At 42.6% G+C, this 12,644-nt stretch overlaps 1 long non-coding RNA gene across 1 annotated transcript in view; it reads right to left on the minus strand.

Moving 5' to 3' along the window:
- LOC307191118 overlaps positions 1–12,644 on the minus strand; it is a 63,467-nt gene that overhangs the window by 10,139 nt on the left and 40,684 nt on the right. The window lies entirely within an intron of this gene.

Raw genomic sequence — 12,644 nt, forward strand, 5'->3', positions numbered from 1 at the left:
CTCCCTGTGCTATGCGGCTGCTTCCCAGTAGCTATCTAGTTTATGTTTGGTAGTGTATATATGTCCATGCCTCTCTCTCACTTTGTCACAGCTTACCCTTCCCCCTCCCCATATCCTCAAGTCCATTCTCTAGTAGGTCTGTGTCTTTACTCCCGTCTTACCCCTAGGTTCTTCATGACATTTTTTTTTTAGATTCCATATATATGTGTTAGCATACAGTATTTGTCTTTCTCTTTCTGACTTCACTCTGTATGACAGACTCTAGGTCCATCCACCTCACTACAAATAATTCAATTTCGTTTCTTTTTATGGCTGGGCCACTTGTTTTTTCCCTTCCCACACTTTAAATTCCTGCTCATATGTTTTTTTTTGTTTTTTTTAATACATTTATTTATTTATTTATGGCTGTGTTGGGTCTTCGTTGCTGCGCGCGGGCTTTCTCTAGTTGCAGCAAACGGGGCCTACTTTTCGTCGTGGTGCACCGGCTTCTCATTGTGGTGGCTTCTCTTGTTGCGGAGCATGGGCTGTAGGTGCGCGGGCTTCAGTAATTGTGGCACGCAGGCTCAGTAGTTGTGGCGCACGGGCCTAGTCGCTCCGTGACATGTGGGATTTTCCTGGACCAGGGCTCGAACCCTTGTCCCCTGCGTTGGCAGGCGGATTCTTAACCACTGTGCCTCCAGGGAAGCCCATCAAATATTTTAAATTCATCAATGAAGAGAGACTGAAACCCTAGGTCCCCACCCTCAACGCCAATAAAAGCAGAACCCCAAGCCCACACATTCTTTCTTCCTCTCTCTATGGCAACCTTGCTCTACGGCCACAGGTACGCTGTGTAATTTCCGGGTCCTGTAAATGAACCTTTATTCTTTCAAAGTTTCCTGATGCTTATTGCTGCAAGATATCTTGCAATCATAATAAGAACTTTAAGGGCCAGTCCAGTCATAACATTGCTTTTTGACAGGCAGAGACAGGCACAAAACAATTGGCATAGTGGGCAGGATTGCATGATTGCCCTTGCAATTAAACAAGGGGAATGCCCTTTTTACCTGTAACTTGCTTACTAACCACCTAACTCGGGTGGGTAACACCATCTGAGGAAGGAGCACCCCTTGCTGGGGGCCTGTTGCGCTACGGTGTGCTTTCACATGATTCTCAGTGGTGTGTTGCCTGTGGTATCCAACCCAAAAGGTCACAGCTGCCATAATAATCCAAGGATCTCCCCAGAGTGGTGTGATAAAGACTAAATGGTCTAATGAGAAGAGTAGGCCACTAATTATAAAGGGCTTAATTGACTATTGCCTAAGGGTCCTCCATGCCTCAAGGCCAAGGAGAGCTAAGGAGCCTTGAATTGCAAGGCTATTGTCACTACTCAAGGAGAGGCTAAAGGTATGAGAAAAACATTCCCTTAGGGGAAGAGGATAGGAGATCTCTTACTGCTACCACTGTCAGTAGGTTGTGCTATGTAGGACTATGTGTCCTAACCAAGAAGAATGAAATAGCCTTGCAGCCAGAAACCAGTGGCAACACCAGAGGGAAAATATGACAGAGGCTTACAGTCTCTGTGTCACCACTTCACTCACTACTTGGTCCCCTGAACTGATGGAATATTATGGATCCAATCCCTGGTGTGATGTTGCAACTGAGCAGGACCCTGTGGGGCTCCTGGGCATGGAAGCCTTTCTGTCCCCCGTTTCTTATTTGTAGGGAACAGACTCCAGCATCCATGACCTTCCCTGAGTTCCAAAAGGGAGATTCAAACAGTGGCTAATCAAGGGAGAAGCAGCCAGGAAGCCACCTGAGGCGAGATTAAAGGGACCAGAGAAACTCATCAAGATTAGGAGACAGTGGTTAAGCGCAGTGGCTAAGGATCCGCCTGCCAATGCAGGGGACACAGGTTGGAGCCCTGGTCCAGGAAGATCCCACACGCCGCAGAGCAACTAAGCCCATGCGCCACAACTACTGAGCCTGCACTCTAGATCCCGCGAGCCACAAGTACTGAGCCTGCGCTCTAGAGCCCGCAAGCCACAACTACTGAAGCCCGTGCACCTAGAGCCCGTGCTCCGCAACAAGAGAAGCCACTGCAATGAGAAGCCAGCGCACCGCAACAAAGAGTAGCCCCCTCTCACTGCAACTAGAGAAAGCCATGTGCAGCAACAAAGATCCAACTCAGCCAAAAATAAAACAAACAAAAAAAGATTGAGACCACCTGAGATGAGATTAAAGGAGTGCAGGCTCTGCACCCACCCTAATCTTATCAGCAACTCCACACTTGAACTGTTGCTATAAAACTCCTCATCAAATCCTCCCGGGTTAGGGACATACAGTTTTTCAGGGCAGGAGCCCACTGTGTACTCTTTGCCTGGCAAAGCAATAAAGCTATTCTTTTCTACTTCCTTTAAAACTGTTGTCTCTGAGAGATTTGATTTGGCACAGGTGCACAGAGGCTGACCTTTTGGCATCAGTGTTACTAAAAAAATTAATAGACAAATATAAATGTCCTAAACATCTGGTGCCAATGTCTCCTAAGAACCCTGATGGGGTACACCAGCTCCTTGACAAATGCAAAACCCCACAGATGCTTCCTGGGTGTTATTTATTTATTTGAATATTTATTTATTTATTTGGCTGTGCTGGGTCTTAGTTGTGGCATGCGGGATCTTTTAGTTGCAGCATGCAGGATCTTTAGTTGCAGGCATGTGGGATCTAGTTCCCTGACCAGGGATCGAACCCAGGCCCCCTGAATTGGGAGCGTGGCGTTTTAACCGCTGGACCACCAGGGAAGTGCCTCCTGGGTGTCATTTAAAGCCATGCATACCAACATGCCAAAACTCTGGAATTACACTCCAGGGGCCTGGGGGCTTTTCCCAAAGACTGTATGCATATCTCCCGTTAGTGGAGGCAGACCCAATCCTGGCGAGGTCTCTTGGGATACCCCGTGGAAAGGAAAGCAGCCACCCACAAAGAGGGCTCACAGTGACATCATCCAAAAATTTCTGGTAACAGCACATAAGATTAAGGTAACAGGATAAAAACAGGAAGTGGAAACTGAGATCAAAAACTGTACCTTAACTGAAATTAAAATATTATTTAAAGATTTTATGCATGGGGAAAGAGAGAGGGAAACTAATTGGCTATTGTGGATTTCTTGGATTTTCTTGTTTGGTTGGAACAAGACAGTCTCTGAATTGATATTTACAGCTGCCAAAATGTGTCAACTGGCTGGTATCTCTAAAGACACTAAAAGCCATAACTTTCTTAAAGATTCATTTGAGCTCATTTCCTCCGAGATATTACAGATCCCGAGGCCCCTGGACTTTCCCCTGTATGCGGCAGAATTAGAAGTATGAGTCATGGGTGTCCCTGCCCCCAAGGGAAAAGGTGACAAGGTTACCAATCTCTTGTGAGGAGGAAGAGGGAAATGGGAAGGCAAAGGCCCTTAGAGCCACTGATATTCGTACCAGGGGACTTCCTCTCCTCACTTGGATGTTTAGTGCCTGGCACCATGACCATTCTTCCATCACAGTGACTACTGGTAAGGCTCACAATGAATGGAAAACATTAAGATGAAGCCCGTCTCCTGCTGCGCAAAATTGGCATGGTTCAATAGGTTTATCATTTCTGTGACCACAGTGATCCAATATCACTGTGCCAGTGACCCAATACACTATGCCAATCACCACAGTGATCCACCCCTTTTCATTTTCAACCCTGAAAAAGCCCACTCTGACCTGGAGTCCAGAGGATTATTTTTAGAAGGTACTCCCCTAATTACAGGGCAGCACTACTACATTTTATTGGGACTGCCAAAACCATCCAAAAGGCACTAAAACTCCAAGAAGAAAACTTAGATTCTTTCTCTGTCCCTTGAAGATGTAAATCTTAAAATGTCTTTGAAATATAAACACCCCAGGAAATTACTTGTCAAGGACAAATACAAATCTTAAAAGTCTTCTCCACAAATATTAGTAAGAAGCTTTAGCCATTGGAGCAGGTAACCTTAAATTGTTCCATCTGCCAACTTGGATTCAACTGTTATTATAAACTAATGAGTTTTATATTGTTGTATGTGATTCATAGCTAACATTTTGGAACAGAAGCTATAGAGTGTCTGTGTCTGCCCATTTATGTATATCTATGCATGCACGTTATATATATGTGATTTTTTTCTTTCTCTACCTCTGGATGGAAATGCTAAAATTAATTTCTAAAAGAGATCTTATTTAATTGGTTTAAAAATAAATAGTTATCAATTAAGTATTCCTAAAACCCAGAAATACAGTAACTAACTCAAATGTTTTTTGAGTTCACATGATCCGGGGTAATCGCTGGTAAATAAAAACTGGTTAAATTAAAATAGGTATGTCTTTAGAGTTACCAGCATTAAATAAAATGCAGATTGGGACCTCCCTGGTGGTCCAGTGGTTAAGACTCCACACTTCCACTGCAGGGCGTGCGGGTTCGATCCCTGGTTGGGGAACTAAGATCCCACATGACACATGGCCAATAAATAAATAAATAAAATGCAGATAAACAACTTTTATTCTCCCTGGGCTTACTAGTCAAATAAATTCATGTTATCTCCATTACAAAATTTGTCAGCAAGAAAGGTAGTTTTGGATGATGGCTGACTTGTGTCTAATGAACTTTTTGTGGGTAGTCTAAACATAATTGTTGGGAGATAGATAAATGTAAGTGGGATAAGAGTTTTTAGGTGAACTTTACTGCAATATTTATGTGTTATGGTATGTCTACTTAAGAATAGTTTCCCAAATCTTTGGTAACTTCCACCCTGAAAATTTTGCTAAGTTAAATTAAATGATGGGAATTCATTTAATGTCCAGATCATTTCCAAATATGATAAAATACTGAAATAGGAATTGCTCAACAAGTCTAAGTTTACCTAATTTTGACCTCCTATTACAGAGGAAACGGTATTTTCTTCTATTAGGAAGCATGTCCTGTGCCACGTTGAAAAACTATACTATGAAGAAATGTATGTTTCTAGAAATTATGAAATGTATTCATAAATTTGCCAATCTAAAGAATGCTGATTTAACAGTTCAGTTCACAAGTGCTTACTTTTTTTTTTTTTTGGCCGCACCGCACAGCTTGAGGGATCACAGTTCCCAAACCAAGGACTCGACCCGGGCCACAGCAGTCAAAGTGCCAAATCCTAACCACTAGACCACCAGGGAACTCCCCACACATGTGCTTACTTCTTAGTGTTCATTCGAAATTAAGGTTCCTAAAGGTTAAGAATTCTAATTAATATACATAATTAAAGCTACTAGAAATAATAAGGTAAACAACTCTGTATGCAAGGAAAGTAGGATTTTTATTTTTGGCTTAGAGAAGGTATGAGGTATGGAGATGCACTTTTGTTAAGGGAAAAGAAAGTAAATTTTTCCTAAAGTAAAACTGGTTATTTCAGAATGGGAAAGAGGAAAATAAAGGATGAAGTGGTATAGAAAGTTGGGAAGAAAGAGAAAGGAACAGAGAAATTTACCTTGTGGGGTCAAGTTGGCTAAAATGGAATTGTTACTATAAGGGTTTTTTTAAAAACATAGGCTTTAGTATCAGTAGTATGCTTACGTATTTTCTTTCATCTGCTAAAAGGACAAAGTTATCTTGGAGCATTGATCTACTCCTCGTAAGAGATTACAAAAGGTTTTTCTTTACCTTTTAAGTAATCTGGCTAGGAATCAAAGATGTTGTGTTTTACCAAAATAATTTCCTCTGCTTCATGTTATCTTAATCAGGTGTTTGATTACTAAGAAAACTGAGTCTTCTGAATATTATGAGAACTCACAACTCTGGGGCCTTCTGTATTTGCCTTTTAAATCTTTTGTCACTTTGGTTAAGTAGATAATTAAGTATTTTTTCATAATGATCTGTGATGTTATTTAGTTAAGTGTCCAAAACCTTTTGATATTTTGGACAAACTTCCCCAAATCAAATTCTAAGTGAAGTCTTTTTGACCTGGGAGTAACTTTGGGATTTTCTAGAGGTCTAAGGAAAACTGGATTCATAAAACTGCTAACAAAAGATCAAGGTCAATAATTAATTACAGGGCTTCCCTGGTGGTGCAGTGGTTGAGAGTCCACCTGCCGATGCAGGGGACACGGGTTCGTGCCCCGGTCCGGGAAGATCCCGCATGCCGCGGAGCGGCTGGGCCCATAAGCCATGGCCGCTGAGCCTGCGCGTCCGGAGCCTGTGCTCCGCAACAGGAGAGGCCACAACAGTGAGAGACCCGCGTACCGCAAAAAAAAAAAAAAAAAAAAAAGAATTAATTACATAGGGACTTCCCTGGTGGCACAGTGGTTAAGAATCCGCCTGCCAATGCAGGGGACACGGGTTCGAGCACTGCTCTGGGAAGATCCTGCGGAGCAACTAAGCCTGTGCGCCACAACTACTGAGACTGTGCTCTAGAGCCCGTGCTCCGCAACAAGAGAAGCCAACCCAATGAGAAGCCCGTGCACTGCAACGAAGAGTGGCCCCCACTCGCCACAACTAGAGAAAGCCTGCATACAGCCATGAAGACCCAATGCAGCGAAATAAATAAATTAATTAATTAAAAAAAGAATTAATTACATAGGATTGAATGAACTGCTGAGGATAATTATAATTTTTTAATGCCTTTTGCTTGAAGCACTGTTGGTTCTTTAATCTTTAGTTTTCCAGATTTAAGGAAACTTTTCCTCTTAAGCTATGACTTACAGTAATTTGGTAAAGTATATCTTTGTGAACAAAGATGAAACAATTACTTTTCCCTCCTACCTGATCCCTCCAGAATTTGGAAACTCCCATTGAGTATTCTTAGTTTCATGGCCATATAGTTATTTGCATAAGGGCAACAAGAATCTGCTCTCCTTGTGACAGGACAAAATTGGAAATGTTGATTATATCACCAAGGTTTTTGACAGGAATATCATATTTGAGAGAGACATACACAGACTCAGGTATGGCCAGATGGCTTTAAGGAAATAAGTTGACTTTATAGAGTCAACAAACCCCTTGGAAAAATCACCCTCGTACCTTGCTTACAGGGTTTCAGCAGCATTATGAGATCACTTCCTGGAAGGCCCAAGAACCTCAGGATATTTTGGGAACCTCAAGAAGAGAGAGGAATTCACCCAATTCTACAGGTATTGCAGGCAAAGTCTGATGGTAAATTCTAGGCTTGGTTTCCTAGCCTCAAGAGGCATTTAAAAATTCAATCTGGAGATTCCTTATGAAAAGTTCCAGCAAGGCAGACTTAAAAGAGCCTATATGATCAATCACTATTCTTGCTGCATCTATGTAAATAATCAGGCCACGTTTAATGAGACTAGACTTATTTTGCAAACAAATTAGTCTTACTTTGATTATCTCTGATAGAAATGGGAGTGAGTATATAGAGAAAAAAATTATGTTTCAATGGAAAACTATTGTATACCTTGGAGACATCAGATTCTAGTCCTGTTAATCGTCTTTGGCATTTTGTTTTGTACCTGTCAACTGGACTGGATGCTGAATTCTTCTTGTTTCCTCCCATATCTGGCTACAACTCTCCAGACTAATGTTTCCAATTTTTCTCCCACCCTCTGCCTTGGAATCATTAAGAACAAAAACCACCCTTTCCCCAAAGCTATGCAGGCTGAAGTGGGACAACTTGATGTAAACTTCAGAGACATCTCCACGACAGCTCATGTATGGACAATCTTCATGACTGTTGCTATGTGGGCCACTAAGAAAAATCACCAGAGACATTCAAACTGCAAACCAGGAAAATCTGTCAGATTGCCATTGTCTGCCCTCATTCCACCTGAAAATGCCTCAAGCCTGACGTCTAGAAATCTTCTTGACTGTTGCCTTCAGAACTCAGAAACTTGGATTATGATATGCTCCAGTCATGAACCTTTTTTGTTTGCTTGTTTCTTCTGTTTCCCTAGAAATGCCTCTTATTAAATACCTGATCCAAGGGAATTCCCTGACAGTCCAGTGGTTAGGACTTGGAGCATTTTTTTTTTTTATTTTTTTTTATTTTTGCTGTGTTGGGTCTTCGTTTCTGTGCGAGGGCTTTCTCTAGTTGTGGCGAGCGGGGGCCACTCTTCATCGCGGTGCGTGGGCCTCTCACTGTCACGGCCTCCCCCGTTGCGGAGCACAGGCTCCAGACGGGCAGGCTCAGTAGCCGTGGCCCACGGGCCCAGCCGCTCCGCGGCATGTGGGATCCTCCCGGACCGGGGCCCGAACCCGCGTCCCCCGCATCGGCAGGCGGACTCCCAACCACTGCGCCACCAGGGAAGCCCAGGACTTGGAGCTTTTACCACAGAGGGACTGGGTTCAACCCCTGGTCAGGGAACTAAGACCCCACAAGCGTCGAAGGCAAAAAAAGTTTAAACAATTAAATAAATAAATAAATAAATAAATACCTGATCCAAATACCTGCATCATGTAGGCCTAACTGGGGAACCCACCTGCATCACTGCTTCCAAAAATGGGATATAACCCTTTAACTCACCTATTCTCAGGACTAAAAGACTGGTTCGATGAGATATAGAGCAATCTCTCAACTCAGGACAGGTTCAACACTACTTACACCAGATGGCCCAAGATGTTAAAGTATTCCACAATCTTACCAAATCTTTGAACAGGTTGCCAGCGCCCCCCCTCCCCCGGAGATAACTGATCTACTTTCAAGACTGGACTTTTCAAGTTTGATACAATGGCTATGGACTGAATTTCAGACTATTGCCTGTATAATTATTATCAGATTTGCTACTATAACCCTATTTAGATGTGCAATTTCTGGTTACAATGTACCCTACCCCGACTTTTAGCCAATCAGGTGCCCAGGCAGTTAATGTCCTCACCATTGATTCTGATGCTTCTGCATCACAGGGAAGATTGCATTGTAAACCCTGACAGGTTGTTGGATTTTTATGTTTTTTTATAATGCAAGTGCCTGACTTAAGTTTTGATTGCCTATGTATCCACTTCAAAGATGACTATCTTTTGGGCAGGGGAAGCAAATAATTTTAAATTTCCTTCCTTCCTTCCTTCCTTTCTTTCTTTCCAAATACACCAAAGACTCATGCAATGCTGCTAGCATTGGATGCAATCCTGGGCCACAAGTCTGCACACTCTTTTGCAACTGGTTCTGTGATGGCTGAACCTTTCATCTCGCCTCTACTGTTTACTATGATCCCAGTGTTATCTTCAAATTAAAGAAACATGCCATCGTTTCTCTGGTAAGACTTTTGTTGTCAAATTACCGCTGCTGGATGTACTTTCTTTTTGAGCTCTGGTTTGCCTTTCTTCTTTAAGTACTTTTTTTTTTTTTTTGGCCATGCCACGAGGCACGTGGGATCTTAGTTCCCCTACCAGGGATGGAACCCATGCCCCCTGCACTGTAAGTGCAGAGTCTTAACCACTGGACCACCAGGGAAGTCCGCTAGTTTGCCTTTCTTGACAGTGGCCCTCACCATATCACCCATACCAGCAGGAGGAAGTCTATTCAGTTGTCCCTTGATCCCCTTCACAGAGATGATAAAAAGATTTTGGCTCCTGTGTTCAAAGACGGCTATCTAGAATAAACACATTGCTAGCCACTAGATAAAAAGCCAGGCCGCCTCCCTGCATTGAGGTTCCTTTGTTTTAGCGATGTTGGTTGAATTTGATAACTGTTTGGGCCGCTTGTTTTTTCTCTTTCCATGCTTTAAATTTCTGTCCTTATGTTTTAAATTCACCAATAAAGAGTGAGCGCGCAAAAACCTTGGTCCCCACCCTTGACCCCAATAAAAGCAGAACCCCAGGCTCACACATGCTTTCTCTCTCTCTCCCCATGACCTCGCTGTGTGGCCCCAGGTGCTGTGTGACTTCCAGGTGCTGTAAGTAAAAAACCTTTGTTTTTTCAAAGTTTCCCAATGGTTGTTGCTGAAGGGTGTCTTGCAATCACGACGGCCAATCCAACCACATCATTGCTTGATAGGCTGAGACCGGCACAAAACACCCCACCATATCCACAGGGCTCTCCTTTCCTCATTTCACTGTGGTCTCTGCCCAAATATCACCTCCCCTTTCCCTGCTTTAATTTTTTTCATAGCACCATCACCAACTATCTGTTTTCTCTCCCCTCCTCTCCTCCTATTAGAATGTCAGCTTCATGAGAGCAGGGATTTTGTCTGGTTCACTGTTGTAGCCCCAACACCTAGAACAGCCCAGCACATAGCAGTCACTTGATTAATCTAGAATGATTTGTTGAATAAATCCCCACTGCCACCCTGCTGGTCCGAGGCACCATCACCCCAGCCCTGGACTCCTGAAGCAGCTCCCTAACTAGTCCACCTGGCTCACCCCCATGCCCACACTCAACCCCTTCTGCAAACACCAGCCAAGGGGATATTTCAAAACTGCCAACTGAATTCACTCCCCAGCTTAAACTCTGCAATGATCAAATAATTTGATAATTCCTCCAATTGATGAGATTTTGTGGAAATAGTCACTCTTACTGGTATGAGTGCACACCGGAGGGCAATGTGATAATATTTCTCAAAGTAAATAATGTATGTACCTTTTGTCCCAACAATTCCATATCTAGGAATTTATCCTCTAAGTAGGTTCTTTTTTTTCTTCATTGTTTTATAGAATTTAAAGAAATTTGTCAATTGTGGTAAAATACACATAACAAAAAATTTACCATTTCAGCCATATTCATGTGTACAGTTCAGCTTCATTAAGTACATTCATATTTCTGTGAAACAACCACTACCATCCACCTACAGAACCTTTTCATCTTCTCAAACTGGAACTCCATGCCCATTCCCCTCTCCCCCGCCTTCTGCCAACTACCATTCTACTTCCTGTCTCTATGAATTTGACTACTCCAGGTACCTCATATGAGTGGAGCTATACAGTATGTGTCCTTTTACGACTGGCTTATCTCCCTTAGCATAATGTCTTCAAGTTTCTTCCATGTTGCAGCATGTGTCAGAATTTTCTTCCTTTTTAAGGGTGAATTCCATTTTTTAATTCCATTGTGTGTATAGACCACATTTTGTTTATCTATTCATCTGTTGATGGACCCTTGGGTTGCTTCCACCTCTTGGCTGTTGTGGAATAGTGCTGCCATGAAAATGAGTAAACAAATATCTATTTGACTTCCTGCCTTCAATTCTTGAAGAAATAGAATTGCTGGATCATATGGTACTATATTTAATTTTTTAAGGAACCACCATACTGTTTTCACAGTAGCTGCACCATTTTGAATTCCCACTCCTCTACATAGATTCTTACGTACAAGGATGGATAGATATGCAAGGACACTCACTACAGCACTGACCGAAGTAGTAGAAGCCACTTAAAGTCAATAAAGTTATTTACGTTAATAGAGTCACATAGCTCTATATACACTGATAAGGAACCATCTGTAGCACATCCTGTTAAATGAACAAAGCAAAGTGCAAGGGAATTGGGGGTAACCTTACTTCTAGGGATTGTCGCCATGGTATCCTGTTGCAAGATTGGCCCATCCACTGTCCACAGTAGCCTGGTCTCCCTAGGGGCTGAGTACACCTAGATGCTGGACTCAGGGCTGACCATCTGTTCTTGGATGTGATGAAAAGGCATTCTGTTCCTGTCATAATCTTTGATCATCTGCGATAGAAAGCCTTTGAGAGCAGTCATGCATAATGTGGGCTCCAGGTCAAAGCAAAAGGTAAAAAAACAAGAGCTATAGTTCTAGGTGTCACAAATCACTGTACCTTTCATCTAGGGGCTGCTGAGAACCAAGGACGTTGATTAAAGACATTCAGGAGAATTGGATGAAGGTTGGTCTTGGCACTCACCAGGGACTATAGTAGAGTATTTAGCACCACTGGCAAATCAGTCAGACCTGGCCTTGGCCATGATCATAGAAGCTGGGATTGGAGGGTGTGAATTTCAAAGAAGGTATGATTCTACAGGCCCACTGGTTGAGGACACACCACCCTCTCTTTGGACCCTGTGGGTGGGGTGGGGTAGGTCTTAACACTGTTTGTAAAAGTACAGAGATGGGAATAATATGACTTTGGTTACTGGAATAATTATAGTGTGTGGGGGGGAAAGACCCCAGATCTGTGATCAGCCTCCATAGAAATATTTGCTCAGAAACATTGTCAGGATTGAGGAAGCCCTGAGGAGCCAGTATTATCTATGAAATCTTCCGTTCACTACTCCACAAGGACAAATCATAAAGTAATTGAGGCAGTGCTGATTTCTTGAATAATTCTTCAGTCCACTGTCTTAAAAGCATTGTGCAGAATATTCAAAGAGGATAAACAGTAGTTATGAAATGTGAATTAGTAGTTATGAAATATGAATTTCATAACTACTAAGATTTGTAACTGGCTGGATTTAAATATTAGTGTGATAATATGGTTTTCCTCAGAATCTTATTTTAGTAAGAATAACTGGGGAATTCCCTGGTGGTCCAGTGGTTAGGACTCTGCAATTCCAGTGCAGGGGGCATGGGTTCAATCCCTGGGCAGGGAGCTAAGACCCCACAAGCCCCACAGTGTGGCCAAAAAAAAAAAAAAAAAAAGAATAACTGCTATGTGACTGTATTAGGGTTATAAGCCAAATTATTTGAGACCCTAAAAAAGACAGTACTATCACAGTGTTACCAG

The sequence above is a fragment of the Stenella coeruleoalba genome (assembly GCF_951394435.1).
Source record: "Stenella coeruleoalba genome assembly, chromosome: 8".
Taxonomy (NCBI): domain Eukaryota; kingdom Metazoa; phylum Chordata; class Mammalia; order Artiodactyla; family Delphinidae; genus Stenella; species Stenella coeruleoalba.